The 14,506-nt window shown below is 41.5% G+C and overlaps 1 pseudogene; it reads right to left on the bottom strand.

The window, feature by feature from the left end:
- Positions 1-2,540: 2,540 nt before the first annotated feature.
- On the bottom strand, positions 2,541-4,147 carry LOC129517931 (spindlin-3-like; annotated as a pseudogene).
- Positions 4,148-14,506: the final 10,359 nt, after the last annotated feature.

Genomic DNA, 14,506 nt, shown 5'->3' with positions numbered 1-14,506 from the left:
CAAGTAAAGACTGTGGGATTCCCCCACCCCAGAGAGATAAAGGGGTCTACAGAGTGGATGTTTACCCAGCCATGTAATGAAGGACTGCAGTCTTTCCCATGCCTACAATGAGAAATGTACTCAATAGTCAAGAAGGGCCTAGGCTGCTTATCTATAAACTTTTAAAAAAAATTTCATTGTTATTCTTCCTCTCATATGGAAAACTGAGTGAGTATAGCAAGTGGAGATGGACAGAAATTTTCTTCCAAATATTTCTGATAGATGCAAATCCTTTTGTTTTTTTTTGTTTTTGTTTTTTAATAAATTTATTTTTTATTGGTGTTCAATTTGTCAACATAACACCCAGTGCTCCCATCAAGTGCCCCCCTCAGTGCCCGTCACCCAGTCACCCCCAACCCCCGCCCACCTCCCCTCCCACCACCCCTAGTTTGTTTCCCAGAGTTAGGAGTCTCTCATGTTCTGTCTCCCTTTCTGATATTTCCCACTCATTTTTTCTCCTTTCCCCTTTATTCCCTTTCACTATTTTTTATATACCCCAAATGAATGAGACCATATAATGTTTGTCCTTCTCCGATTGACTTATTTCACTCAGCATAATACCCTACAGTTCCATCCACGTCGAAGCAAATGGTGGGTATTTGTCGTTTCTAATGGCTGAATAATATTCCATTGTATACATATACTACATCTTCCTTATCCATTCATCTTTTGATGGACACCGAGGCTCCTTCCACAGTTTGGCTATTGTGGACATTGCTGTTATAAACATCGGGGTGCAGGTGTCCCGTCGTTTCACTGCATCTGTATCTTTGGGGTAAATCCCCAGCAGTGAGCAAGTCCTTTTCTTTCTTCTTCTTCTTCTTTTTTTTCTTTTTAGAATCAGAAACAGGCAGAGGCAGAGGATAAATCCCTTCATACCCTTGGGCATTTTTGTTCTCTTAAGCTACAGTGGTTAATACCCAAGGCTGTGGTTAACAAATAGGGCTTGACTGCCCCCTTTGGGGGAGACTATTAGTATTTTATGAATGTCTTGCTCCCATCTGTGTAAGTTTTGTTTTTGGCCCTAGAATACTTTGAAAGAAGTAGGAATAGAACATTAAATAAATTAACTCCAAAGCTATATTACATCCCAAGCTGAGAATTCACTCACTATTTTGTCCCCAGTTTACAATTATGTCAAGCCACATTATTTCCTATAGCTTACAAAGGTTACATGAGCCTCAAAAATAGCATTAAATATCAAATAATACAATGTCAACAACATAATAAAAATACCTTAATTTGAACTATATGAAACCATTTGACTCCAAGGGAGAAATGAATGCTCCAAATTAAATTAAATTCTGCCATTCCCAATTTCTTGTTTTTCTCATTTTAGCCATATAGATCTCACAAAGATGTTTGTATAGACAGGGATTCCTTCAGCAGCTGCAGCCTGGACTGTTTTCCTCTTGATTGGATGTAGTTCCTTCACAACTTCAGGAGCTGAATTAATATAACCCATAACTGCATTTCATACATTTTTTTAGTCCACAGGGACAACAGCCTCACATCCAAAAAATTAGAAAGCACACTAATCCCCAGCAATTAGAACAGAGATCCCAAGCAAATTTATGTCCCTAGGCTTAGTACATTAGGTAATACAGACCCACATTGCTGTTATCAGTCAAATATCTGAGCAAAGACTTAGTGGTATCAAAAGGAATAAAAGTTGACAGAGAAAACATGTAAGACAAGAGAATATTTTCTTGGTTTCACCCCCAGCAGGATCCCAGTCTGTGCTGGTAGTCGGGACTCCATAACCTGTGAACTTAAACTAATTTGAAATATATTTCCCAAGTGGTTAATTGTAATGTTGTGAGTCTCAGCCCCAAAGTTGCAGAAGTCCAAGGCCTGTTTGTTGCTGCTTAATGGAGCTTCTATTAGAAACCCAATGAGAAAGCACTAGCTTTTGCCAAATGCTTCTCTCCAAAACCTTGTGTATTTTTCAAACTTGCTTTCCTAAGCTTAGTCTAACCTTCACCAATGCCTTTAATAATGGAACATATATGGCCCATTCCACTACCTATTTTTGTGCTGCAGTAGGGCTCACCTTTTCTGCACAGAAGTTTCATAGGACCAGCCAAAAAACAGTATAAAGTTAAAAACATAAAACTAACAAATATCTATTATATTTCTATCTACCAATGCCAGCACTTAAAACACCAATAAGTGTATTGATCACCAAACACTAAGTTTAATCAATGCTAAGACACCATAAAAGATGAGCCCACCAGTTCCCATAAAGAAGTAAAACCTATTTTCAGCCTTTCTTATTTCTAGCAAGTGCCTTGCCCACTTCATAATCTGGAGCTTGGAAGTACCCTAAGAATCAAATCTAAAGCCTAATCTAAAATTTTTTAGACTCTCTCTTCACATAAGAAATAAATCTGTATCTTAGTCTGATTCTAGATTTTTGCTCTTTCATTTTGTTTTCCTAGATAGAACTGCCAACGCTTGCTATACCCAGCATTCATCCTGTGACGAGAAGAGAGGTTGGCTTAATCCTCCATTGGCCTGGCAAAGCCCAATTGTGGTAAAGTTTGCTTGTACAGCCTGCATCTGTTAAAACCCACTCCATGTCTACAGGCATCAGCCAGAGCTACAGCAGACAACAGAGACCCTAATGCCATTGATGCCCAACTTTTATTTGTCCATTTGGAGTTTTATTTCCAAATGCTTGCCTTTCTATCAATTTTGCTAGGTTTCTTAGCTTATGCTTATATATTAAAATGCAAAGTAATTATCCTCTTGATTTTGAACCAAGTTGAACCATACATGAAAGAAACAGGGAACAAAATGTTAACCTTACTTTAATTCAACTTGGAAAGGAGACCAAAATGGGATTCCTGCTCCTCTCCAAATTAGACTTTTGAAGTCACCTGGGGAGAGAATTGAAGTTGCAAAGACACACACCCAGACAGTCCACATATCTCAGGAAGCTTCACACTTCAATGAATACAGAGAATTCAACTCCCCAAAAGAATGAGGCAAGATGTGTTCAGCTACCTTTAATCTATTACCACCACCCAAGATGAAAATAAGGGCTACTGGATATCAGACTTTACATTTCTCACTTATTAGACAAATGAATCATTCTCCTGTGGAGAAGTAGTTAAAAGTTTGGAGAGAAGGGCAAAAGGTTTTATACAAAAATGTTTGAGAGGGTGGAGCTTCCTTTCTTTCTTTTTCTTTTCTTTTTTTTTTTTTTTTGCCTGACAATTGTGCAAAAAGGGAGAAGACTGTTCTTACAAATTAGAATGCAAAAAGGGAGAAGACTGTTCTTACAAATTAGAAAGCAGTGAAGACCTTTTGTGTTTACAGATTTTACAAATAGTATCACATATTTGGCAAATTTCAAGATGATCTCTAAAATGTTTTTAACCAAATCATAGACATACATATGGAAATCATCAAGTTTGATGAAGTACACAGGGTTTTGCTTCTACTTGATGAATGACCATGCTACTTCTCTTGGAGCCATCATCTTTGGTATATTCCACCTGTTTGCCTACTAGGCTGTCTACTACTTCTCCTGCTCCCTCTCTGCAGGAGGAGAATCATTGGAATCTGGAAGCATGCTTAGGTCACCGTCTTTATAATACAGGATCTTTCTCATAGGTAATGTAAAACCATATGTTCATGACAGGTGCCTGAGCTAAGACCATCCCCCTCCCTTCATTTTTGGAACCTTCCTCTGTCTCAAAAATATGTTCCACTGCTTTGCCAATCATAATTTCTGTGTGTATCACTGATTCTAGAGGATGCAACTCTATTAGGAAGGACTTCAAGTGATGACACTCTTTCATCTCTGTGAAGTTCTAATCCATATACACAGTCAAATCCATCATATTTTATAAGATTCAAAGAGGGATTTACAAGTACCTGATCCAGAACAGTTCCCTTCCACTCTTAGAGGTTCATTTCCCTCTTTCCATCCATGCCGAATTCTGCAGCCCACAATGTTCCTTTGAGGCTGGGAGGTGGGCCTGCTCTTAAGCTTCTTGTGTGCAGCCTTTCTCTTCATCATGGTAACAGACACACTGGTATGTTCCGTGCCTGTCCTGGACTGCTGCCCTGCAACCGCCTTTCCAAATGGGGTCTTCATGACTGCGAGGAGCACAGTAGCAAGGCGGGCCAAGAAAGAAAATTAAGAAAAAATATATTCAATGCATGACACTATGAGCTTTTTCTCCTAATTAGTGCATTCTGCCACTGCACCTACATTTTCTCCAAGAACTATACAGGAAATCTAGAAATCAAAACATCCTGGCTGCATGCCTGCAGTAACCTTCCTCCCTAGTTCCTTCCAGCTACGCTAGAGCAAGGGAGTTGCGGTTAGAGTAAAAGAAATAGAGGGCACCCCCCCTTATTCCTCCCTCCACCGTCCAACACATTCCAGGCCAAGGGATATAGATTCCCCAAGGCCGCGCGGATCGAGGACTTTAGGTGCCCTCATTGGGCACCATGCTGCTGCCTCTGCTGTGAGCCTGTGGCCAAGAAGGATCAGCAGGTGACAAGCTTTGTGCTTGTAGAGCTGGGAGGGGAGAAGGCATAGGCAGAGAGCATGTCTAAAAGGTCAGCGGGGCAAATGAAGAGGATGGAGGCTGTGTCCCAGCCACTTGGCACCTCCCAGCTGGTGGCGACCCCTCTGCTACATCTGGCTCCACCAAATGCTGTGGTCGCCTGGGTCTCTTCCTTCTTTCCGTAGCACAGCTTCCTGCCACGAGAGAAGCCTCGCCTTCCTGCCAAACAGTGCCCGCCCATCCAAGTCTCACACTCACCACTGCACTGGACCTAGGAGGCTTTCCTTGGCACCTGGCACACCTCTTTCCAAAGTCAGGAGCTGGGCCCCAAAACCCCTACCTGCTGAAGCCCCGCCTCTGCACTCAAAGGCTCCAGAGTCCCCACCCCCACCTTAGTGCCATTGCCTCATGTACTTTACATCTTCCAGGAATTTGCCTATCTTTTCCCTGTGCCCTTCCAGAGTTGTTCTTTATATATATACAGAAATCTGATTTTTCCTGCCATTTAAGAGGATTTGGCATAGGACCATAGAAATGTACTGGGCCTGAGTCAGCCATGTGACCCAATCTCTAGGTAGTTTTTACTGATTGGTCATTCCCAGATTTCTTGAAGATATTTTTCCCCTTTTTCCCATTCTTTTTTTTTCTTTTTCATTGATTGAAAAAGAATTATATGAACAATATGGGCATGGTGTAAAATTCAGAAAATTGACAAGGAAGAAAATGATCAACTATAAGCACATCTCTCATTCTAAAATGGCTCATAGAAAATATTAACACTTCCCATTGTTTTTATTTTCAAAAAAGATTTTATTTATTTGAGCAAGAGAGTGAGAGAGAACAAGTAGGGGGAGCAGCAGAGAGAGAGAGAAAAGCAGGCTCTCTGCTGAGCTGGTAGCCCAATATAGGGCTTGATCTCAGGACCCTGGGATCAGGACCTGAGTTGAAGACAGATGCTTAGCCTGCTGAGCGCCCCAGCCACTTCCATTGTCTTTTTTTAAAAAACAGTTTTCATTTAAATTCCAGTTAGTTAACAAACAGTATAATATAATTTAGTAATTCAACACTCATATAAAACAACCAGTTCTCTTAATGTGAACACTTATTTAACCCATCCCCTCACCCACCTTCCTTCTGATAATCATCAATTTGTTTTCTATACATAAGACTATGTTTCTTCTTCTTTTCAATGAGTTATGCATACAGATATTCCCATATACTTTATTTTGTTTTTCAAGTTTTTAAAAAAATTTCAGTTGGTTAACATACAGCACAGTGTTAGTTTCAGTTGGAGAATTCACTGGTTCATCACTTACATACAACACCCAATAGGGGCACCTGGGTGGCTCAGTCAGTTTGAGAATGTGGGACTTGATCCAGGACCCCAGGATCACGACCTGAGCCAAAGGCAGATGCTCAACCACTGAGCCAACAGGTGCCCCTAAAGTTTTTGTTTAAACTTAAAGTTTGTTAACATACAGTGTAATATTAGTTTTAGGTATAGAATTTAGTGATGCATCACTTACATACAACAACTGCACTCCTTAAAAACCATCATCCATTTAACCATCCCACCACTCTTACCTTTTCTTGTTTTCTTTGCTGTAAAGAAGTTCATATTTTTATGAATTCCCAAGAGTTTATTTTTGCTTTGTTTCCATTGCCTCAGGAGACCTATCTAGGAAGAACTTACTATGGCAGATATCAAAGAGATTACTGCCTGTGTTGTCCTCTAGGATTTTGATATAAATTTATTTTTTATTGGTGTTAAATTTGCCAACATATACAATAACACTCAGTGCTCATCCCATCAAGTGCCCATCTCAGTACCCGTCACCCAGTCACTCCCACCCCACACCCACGTCCCTTTCTATCACCCCTAGTTCGTTTCCCAGAGTTAGGAGTCAATCCTGTCTCTCTTTCTGATATTTTCCACTCATTTTTTCTCCTTTCCCCTTTATTCCCTTTCACTGTTTTTTATATTCCCCAAATGAATGAGACCACATAATGTTTGTCCTTCTCCGCTTGACTTATATCACTCAGCATAATACCCTCCAGTTCCATCCACGTCGAAGCAAATGGTGGGTATTTGTCCTTTTTTTTCTTTTTTGAAGACACTAGATTATTTTATTTTTTTATAATAAAGTTATTTTTTATTGGTGTTCAATTTGCCAACATACAGAATAAAACCCAGTGCTCATCCCGTCCAGTGCCGCCCTCAGTGCCCGTCACCCATTCACCCCCACCCCCCGCCATCCTCCCCTTCCACCACCCCTAGTTCGTTTCCCAGAGTTAGGAGTCTTTATGTTCTGTCTCCCTTTCTGATATTTCCCACACATTTCTTCTCCCTTCCCTTCTATTCCCTTTTACTCTTTTTTATATTCCCCAAATGAATGAGACATTATAATGTTTGTCCTTCTCCAATTAACTTATTTCACTCAGCATAGTACCCTCCAGTTCTATCCACGTTGAAGCAAATGGTGGGTATTTGTCGTTTCTAATGGCTGAGTAATATTCCATTGTATACATAAACCACATCTTCTGTATCCATTCATCTTTCTATGGGCACTGAGGCTCCTTCCATAGTTTGGCTATTGTGGACATTGCTGCTATAAACATCGGGGTGCAGGTGTCCCATCGTTTCACTGCATCTGTATCTTTGGGGTAATTCCCCAGCAGTGCAATTGCTGGGTCATAGGGAAGATCTATTTTTAACTCTTTGAGGAACCTCCACACAATTTTCCAGAGTGGCTGGACCAGTTCACATTCCCAGCAACTGTTCAGGAGGGTTCCCCTTTCTCCACATCCTCTCCAACATTTGTGGTTTCCTGCTTTGCTAATTTTCCCCATTCTCACTGATGTGAGGTGGTATTTCATTGTGGTTTTGTTTTGTTATGTTAATTATTTTTTTATAATAATAAATTTACTTTTTATTGGTGTTCAATTTGCCAACATACAGAATAACACCCAGTGCTCATCCCATCAAGTGCCCACCTCAGTGCCCGTCACCCAATACCCCCACACCCCACACTCCTCCCCTTCCACCACCCCTAGTTCTTTTCCCAGAGTTAGGAGTCTTCATGTTCTGTCTCCCTTTCTGATATTTCCCACACATTTCTTCTCCCTTCCCTTATATTCCCTTTCATTATTATGTATATTCCCCAAATGAATGAGACCATATAATGTTTGTCCTTCTCCAATTAACTTATTTCACTCAGCATAATACCCTCCAGTTCCATCCACATTGAAAAAAATGGTGGGTATTTGTCGTTTCTAATGGCTGAGTAATATTCCATTGTATACATAAACCACATCTTCTTTATCCATTCATCTTTCAATGGACACCGAGGCTCCTTCCACAGTTTGGCTATTGTGGACATGGCTGCTAGAAACATCGGGGTGCAGGTGTCCCGGCGTTTCATTGCATCTGTATCTTTGGGGTAAATCCCCAACAGTGCAATTACTGGGTCATAGGGCAGGTCTATTTTTAACTCTTGAGGAACCTCCACACAGTTGTCCAGAGTGGCTTCACCAGTTCACATTCCCACCAACAGTGTAAGACGGTTCCTTTTTCTCTACATCCTCTCCAACATTTGTGGTTTCCTGCCTTGTTAATTTTCCCCATTCTCACTGGTGTGAGGTGGTATCTCATTGTGGTTTTGATTTGTATTTCCCTGATGGCAAGTGATGCAGAGCATTTTCTCATGTGCATGTTGGCCATGTCTATGTCTTCCTCTGTGAGATTTCTGTTCATGTCTTTTGCCCATTTCATGATTGGATTGTTTGTTTCTTTGGTGTTGAGTTTAAGAAGTTCTTTATAGATCTTGGAAACTAGCCCTTTATCTGATACGTCATTTGCAAATATCTTCTCCCATTCTGTAGGTTGTCTTTGAGTTTTGTTGACTGTATCCTTTGCTGTGCAAAAGCTTCTTATCTTGATGAAGTCCCAGTAGTTCATTTTTGCTTTTGTTTCTTTTGCCTTCGTGGATGTATCTTGCAAGAAGTTACTGTGGCCAAGTTCAAAAAGGGTGTTGCCTGTGTTCTCCCCTAGGATTTTGATGGAATCTTGTCTCACATTTAGATCTTTCATCCATTTTGAGTTTATCATTGTGTATGGTGCAAGAGAGTGGTCTAGTTTCATTCTTCTGAATGTGGATGTCCAATTATCCCAGCACCATTTATTGAAGACACTGTATTTCTTCCAGTGGATAGTCTTTCCTCCTTTGTCGAATATTAGTTGACCATAAAGTTGAGGGTCCACTTCTGGGTTCTCTATTCTGTTCCATTGATCTATGTGTCTGTTTTTGTGCCAGTACCACACTGTCTTGATGACCACAGCTTTGTAGTACAACCTGAAATCTGGCATTGTGATGCCCCCAGCTATGGTTTTCTTTTTTAATATTCCCCTGGCATTCGGGGTCTTTTCTGATTCCACATGAACCTTCAGATGATTTGTTCCAACTCTCTGAAGAAAGTCCATGGCAATTTGATAGGGATTGAATTAAACGTGTAAATTGCCCTAGGTAGCATTGCCATTTTCCCTATATTAATTCTAACAGTCCATGAACATGGAATATTTTTCCATCTCTTTGTGTCTTCCTCACTTTCTTTCAGAAGTGTTCTATAGTTTTTAGGGTATAGATCCTTTACCTCTTTGGTCAGGTTTATTCCTAGGTATCTTATGCTTTTGGGTGCAGTTGTAAATGGGGTTTACTCCTAAATTTCTCTTTCTTCAGTCTCATTGTTAGTGTATAGAACTGCCACTGACTTCTGCTCATTGATTTTGTATCCTGCCACACTGCCAAATTGCTGTATGAATTCTAGCAATCTTGGGGTGGAGTTTTTGGGTTTTCTATATACACTATCACATCATCTGCAAAGAGGGAGAGTTTGACTTCTTCTTTGCCAATTTGAATGCCTTTTATGTCTTTTTGTTGCCTGATTGCTGAGGCTAGGACTTCCAGTACTATGTTGAATAGCAGTGGTGAGAGTGGACATCTCTGTCTTGTTCCTGATCTTAGGGGAAAGGCTCCCAGTGTTTCCCCATTGAGAATGATATTTGCTGTGGGCTTTACGTAGATGGCTTTTAAGATGCTAAGGAATGTTCCTTCTATCCCTACACTCTGAAGAGTTTTGATCAGGAATGGATGCTGTCTTTTTTCCAATGCTTTCTCTGCATGTATTGAGAGGATCATATGGTTCTTGTTTTTTCTCTTGCTGAAACGATCAATCACATTGATTGCCTTACAAGTTTTGGACCAACCTTGCAGCCCAGGATAAATCCCACTTGCTGAGGGTGAATGATCTTCTTAATGTATTGTTGGATCCTATTGGCTAGTATCTTGTTGAGAATTTTTGCATCTCTTCCTCAGGGATATTGGTCTATAATTCTCCTTTTTGGTGGGGTCTTTGTCTGGTTTTGGAATTAAGGTGATGCTGACCTCATCAAATGAGTTTGGGAGTATTCTGTCCCTTTCCATCTTTTCAAACAGCTTTAGTAGAATAGGTATGGTTTCTTCTTTAAAGGTTTGATAGAATTTCCCTAGGTAGCCATCTGGCCATGCACTTTTGTGTCTTGGGAGGTTGTTGATGACTGCTTCAATTTTTTCCCTGGTTATTGACCTGTTCAGGTTTTCTATTTCTTCCTGTTCCAGTTTTGGTAGTTTGTGGTTTTCCAGAAATGTGCCCATTTCCTCCAGGTTGCCTAATTTATTGGCGTTTAGCTGCTTTTAATATGTTTTTAAAATCATTTGTATTTCCTTGGTATTGGTTGTGCTCTATCTTCTTTCATTCAGGATTTTATTAATTTGAGTCTTTTCTCTTTTGTTTATAAAAAGGCTGTATAATGGTTTATTTATCTTATTAATTCTTTCAAAAAACCAACTCCTGGTTTTGTTGATCTGTTCTACAGTTCTTCTAGTCTCTATTTTATTGAGTTCTTCTCGAACCTTTACTATCTCTCTTCCTCTGCTTGGTGTAAGTTTTATTTGATGTCCTTTCTCCAGTTCCTTTAGGTGTGAGGTTAGCTTGTGTATCTGAGGTTTTTTTTCTCCAATTTTTGGAGGGATTTTTGTATTGCGATGTATTTACTCCTGGGGTTGCTTTTGCTGTATACAAAGATTTTGAATGGCTGTATCCTCATTTTCATTAGTTTCCAAGAATTCTTAATTTTTAATTCTTCTAAAATTTCCTGTTTGACCCATTCACCTATTAGTAGAATGCTCTTTAACCTCCCCATGTGTTTCTTCCACATTTCTTCTTGTGATTGAGGTTTTTTTTTTTTTTTTTTTTTATTTGGAGGTGATATGATCTTTTTTTTTTTTTTTTTTTTTTTTTATAAATTAATTTTTATTGGTGTTCAATTTACCAACATACAGAATAACACCCAGTGCTCATCCCGTCAAGTGTACCCCCCAGTGCCCGTCACCCATTCACCCCCACCCCCCACCCTCCTCCCCCTCCACCACCCCTAGTTCATTTCCCAGAGTTAGAAGTCTTTATGTTCTGTCTCCCTTTCTGATATTTCTCACACATTTCTTCTCCCTTCCCTTATATTCCCTTTCGCTATTATTCATATTCCCCAAATGAATGAGAACATACACCGTTTGTCCTTCTCCGGTTACTGTGGCCAAGTTCAAAAAGGGTGTTGCCTGAGTTCTCCTCTGGGATTTTGATGGAATCTTGTCTCACATTTAGATCTTTCATCTATTTTGAGTTTATCTTTGTGTATGGTGCAAGAGAGTGGTCCAGTTTCATTCTTCTGCATGTGGATGTCCAATTTTCCCAGCACCATTTATTGAAGAGACTGTCTTTCTTCTAGTGGATCGTCTTTCCTCCTTTATCGCATATTAGTTGAGCATAAAGTTCAGGGTCCACTTCTGGGTTCTCTGTTCTGTTCCATTGATCTATATGTCTGTTTTTGTGCCAGTACCACACTGCCTTGATGAACACAGCTTTGTAGTACAACCTGAAATCTGGCATTGCGATGCCCCCAGATATGGTTTTCTTTTTTTAAAATTCCCCTGGCTGTTTGGGGTCTTTTCTGATTCCACACAAATCTTAAAATAATTTGTTCTAAGTCTCTGAAGAAAGTCCATGGTATTTTGATAGGGATTGCATTATACGTGTAAATTGCCCTGGGTAACATTGACATTTTCACAATATTAATTCTGCCAATCCATGAGCATGGAATATTTTTCCATCTCTTTGTGTCTTCCTCAATTTCTTTCAGAAGTGTTCTGTAGTTTTTAGGGTATATTTTGAGAACCATTTGAATGGTAAATGGTTCTCCAACCTTTTATTTTCAGGTTGTAGGTGTCCTTCTGTCTAAAATGAGTCTCTTGTAGACAGCAAATAGATGGGTCCTGTTTTTTTATCCAGTCTGAAACTCTGCGCCTTTTGATGGGGTCATTAAGCCCATTCACGTTCAGAGTTACTTGAACTTCTTCTTAAAGGGGAGTTTTAAGAGTCCCCCTTAAAATTTCTTGCAGAGCTGGTTTGGAGGTCACATATTCTTTCAGTTCCTGCCTGTCTTGGAAGCTCTTTATCTCTCCTTCCATTTTGAATGAGAGCCTTGCTGGATAAAGTATTCTTGGTTGCATGTTCTTCTCATTTAGGACCCTGAATATATCCTGCCAGCCCTTTCTGGCCTGCCACGTCTCTGTGGAGAGGTCTGCTGTTACCCTAATATTCCTCCCCATGAAAGTCAGGGACTTCTTGTCTCTTGCTGCTTTAAGGATCTTCTCTTTATCTTTGGAATTTGCAAGCTTCACTATTAAATGTCGAGGTGTTGAACGGTTTTTATTGATTTTAGGGGGGGATCTCTCTATTTCCTGGATCTGAATGCCTGTTTCCCTTCCCAGATTGGGAAAGTTTTCAGCTAGGATTTGTTCAAATACATATTCTGGCCCTCTGTCCCTTTCGGCGCCCTCGGGAACCCCAATTAAACGTAGGTTTTTCTTCCTCAGGCTGTCGTTTATTTGCCTTAATCTGTCTTCATGGTCCTTCAATTGTTTATCTCTTTTTTCCTCAGTTTCCCTCTTTGCCATTAACTTGTCTTCTATGTCACTCACTCGTTCTTCCACCTCGTTAACCCTCGTCGTTAGGACTTCTAGTTTGGATTGCATCTCATTCAATTGATTTTTAATTTCTGCCTGATTGGATCTAAATTCTGCAGTCATGAAGTCTCGTGAGTCCTTAATGCTTTTTTCTAGAGCCACCAGTAGCTGTAGAATAGTGCTTCTGAATTGGCTTTCTGACATTGAAGTGTAATCCAGATTTTGTAACTCTGTGGGAGAGAGGACTGTTTCTGATTCTTTCTTTTGAGTTGAGGTTTTCCTTCTAGTCATTTTGCTCAGTGCAGAGTGGCCAGAAACAAGTTGTATTGGAACACGGGGGAGTATCACTGGTCCCTCTAGCTGGTCTTCTGGGGGAGGGGCCTGTTGCGTTGATTTTCAGGTGTTAGCACTTGGGGGAGCTGCTCTGCCCCTGCCTGCTGCAGGGCTCTGCGGGGGTTGTTTACCCCGCCAGGCCCCAGGAGGAACAGCAGCAGTTGCTATGGCAACTCTGGAAGCCTGGATTCAGCCTCCGCAGGAACTATGGGGCTCTCGGCTCTCCGTCCGCAGGGCCTGGAGGCTCCGGGGCGGGGCCGCTGATCTGCTCAGCTCGGGGCAGGAGCGTCCTCGCTGTCCTGGGCCCTCCCGGCCTCTGCCTGTCCTGGGGGAGGCCGGATCCTGGGCTGTGTCCCGGCGCCCTGTGCTCCGGGGCCTGCGCTGTTGGATTCGCGCTCCCGCCCTGCAGCCGCCTCCGCGGAGCCGCTCCCGAGCCCCTCTGAGCTGCTCCGGTCGGTCCCTCCGTGCGCGCTGCAGCCCTTAGGGAGCTCGGAGCACTCCCCTGCGCTCGCAGGTGTCTGTTAGTGTCCCCGGGAGCCCGAGGGCATCCCCGCTCTCCTGGGTCCTGCTCCAACTCCCTGCGAGCCCCTTTCCGCCCGCCCGGGAAGGTTGGTGCAGCTCCTGCTCCTCCGGGACGGGGCTCTCCTGTCCTGGGGACACTCGCCCCGGCCTCAGCCCGGCTCCTCGCGGGCCCCTCCCCCTCGGAGGCCTTTTGTTCCTTTATTTCTTTTCCCCCGTCTTCCTACCTTGATAGAAGCGCAGAATTTTCTCACTGTAGCATTCCAGCTGGTCTCTCTTTACATCTCAGGCCGAATTCGTAAATTTTCAGGATGGTTTGAAGGTTATCTAGGTAATTTGGTGGGGACAGGTGATTTGGGGACCCTGCTCTTCCGCCATCTTGCCCCTCCCCCCTTGTGATTGAGTTTTAGTTTCAAAGCATTGTGGTCTGATAATATGCAGGGGACAATCCCAATTTTTGATATCAGATTAAAACTCATTTGTGACCCAGTATGTGGTCTATTCTGGAGAAAGTTCCATGTGGACTTGAGAAGAATATGTATTCAGTTACTCCCGGATGGAAAGTTCAGTATATATCTGCAAAATCCATCTGGTCCAGTGTATCATGTAAAGCTGTTGTGTCTTTGGAGATGTAGTGCTTATAAAATCCGTCATTTGCAGAAAGTGCTGTGTTCAAGTCTTCTACTATTAGTGTATTATTATGGAAGTATGTCTTTACCTCATTATTGATTGATTGATATAATTTGTAGCTCCCACATTAGGAGCATAAATATTCATGATTATTAGGCCTTCTTGTTGGATAGACCCTTTAAGTATGATATAGTGTCCCTCTGCATCTCTTACTATAGTCTTTGGGATAAACTTTAATTTATCTGATATGAGGATTGTTACTCCAGCTTTCTTTGGGGGACCATTTGAAGGGTAAGTGTTTCTGCAAACTTTCATTTTCAGTCTGGAGGTGTCCTTAGGTCTAAAATGAGTCTCTTGTAGACAGCAAGTAGATGGGTCTTGCTCTTTTATCCAGTCTCAAAC

This window comes from Nyctereutes procyonoides, unplaced genomic scaffold (genome assembly GCF_905146905.1).
Source record: "Nyctereutes procyonoides isolate TBG_1078 unplaced genomic scaffold, NYPRO_anot_genome, whole genome shotgun sequence".
In the NCBI taxonomy this organism is placed as follows: domain Eukaryota; kingdom Metazoa; phylum Chordata; class Mammalia; order Carnivora; family Canidae; genus Nyctereutes; species Nyctereutes procyonoides.
The sequence above is the reverse complement of the archived record's forward strand: the minus strand, read 5'-3'. Positions and strand labels throughout refer to the sequence as shown.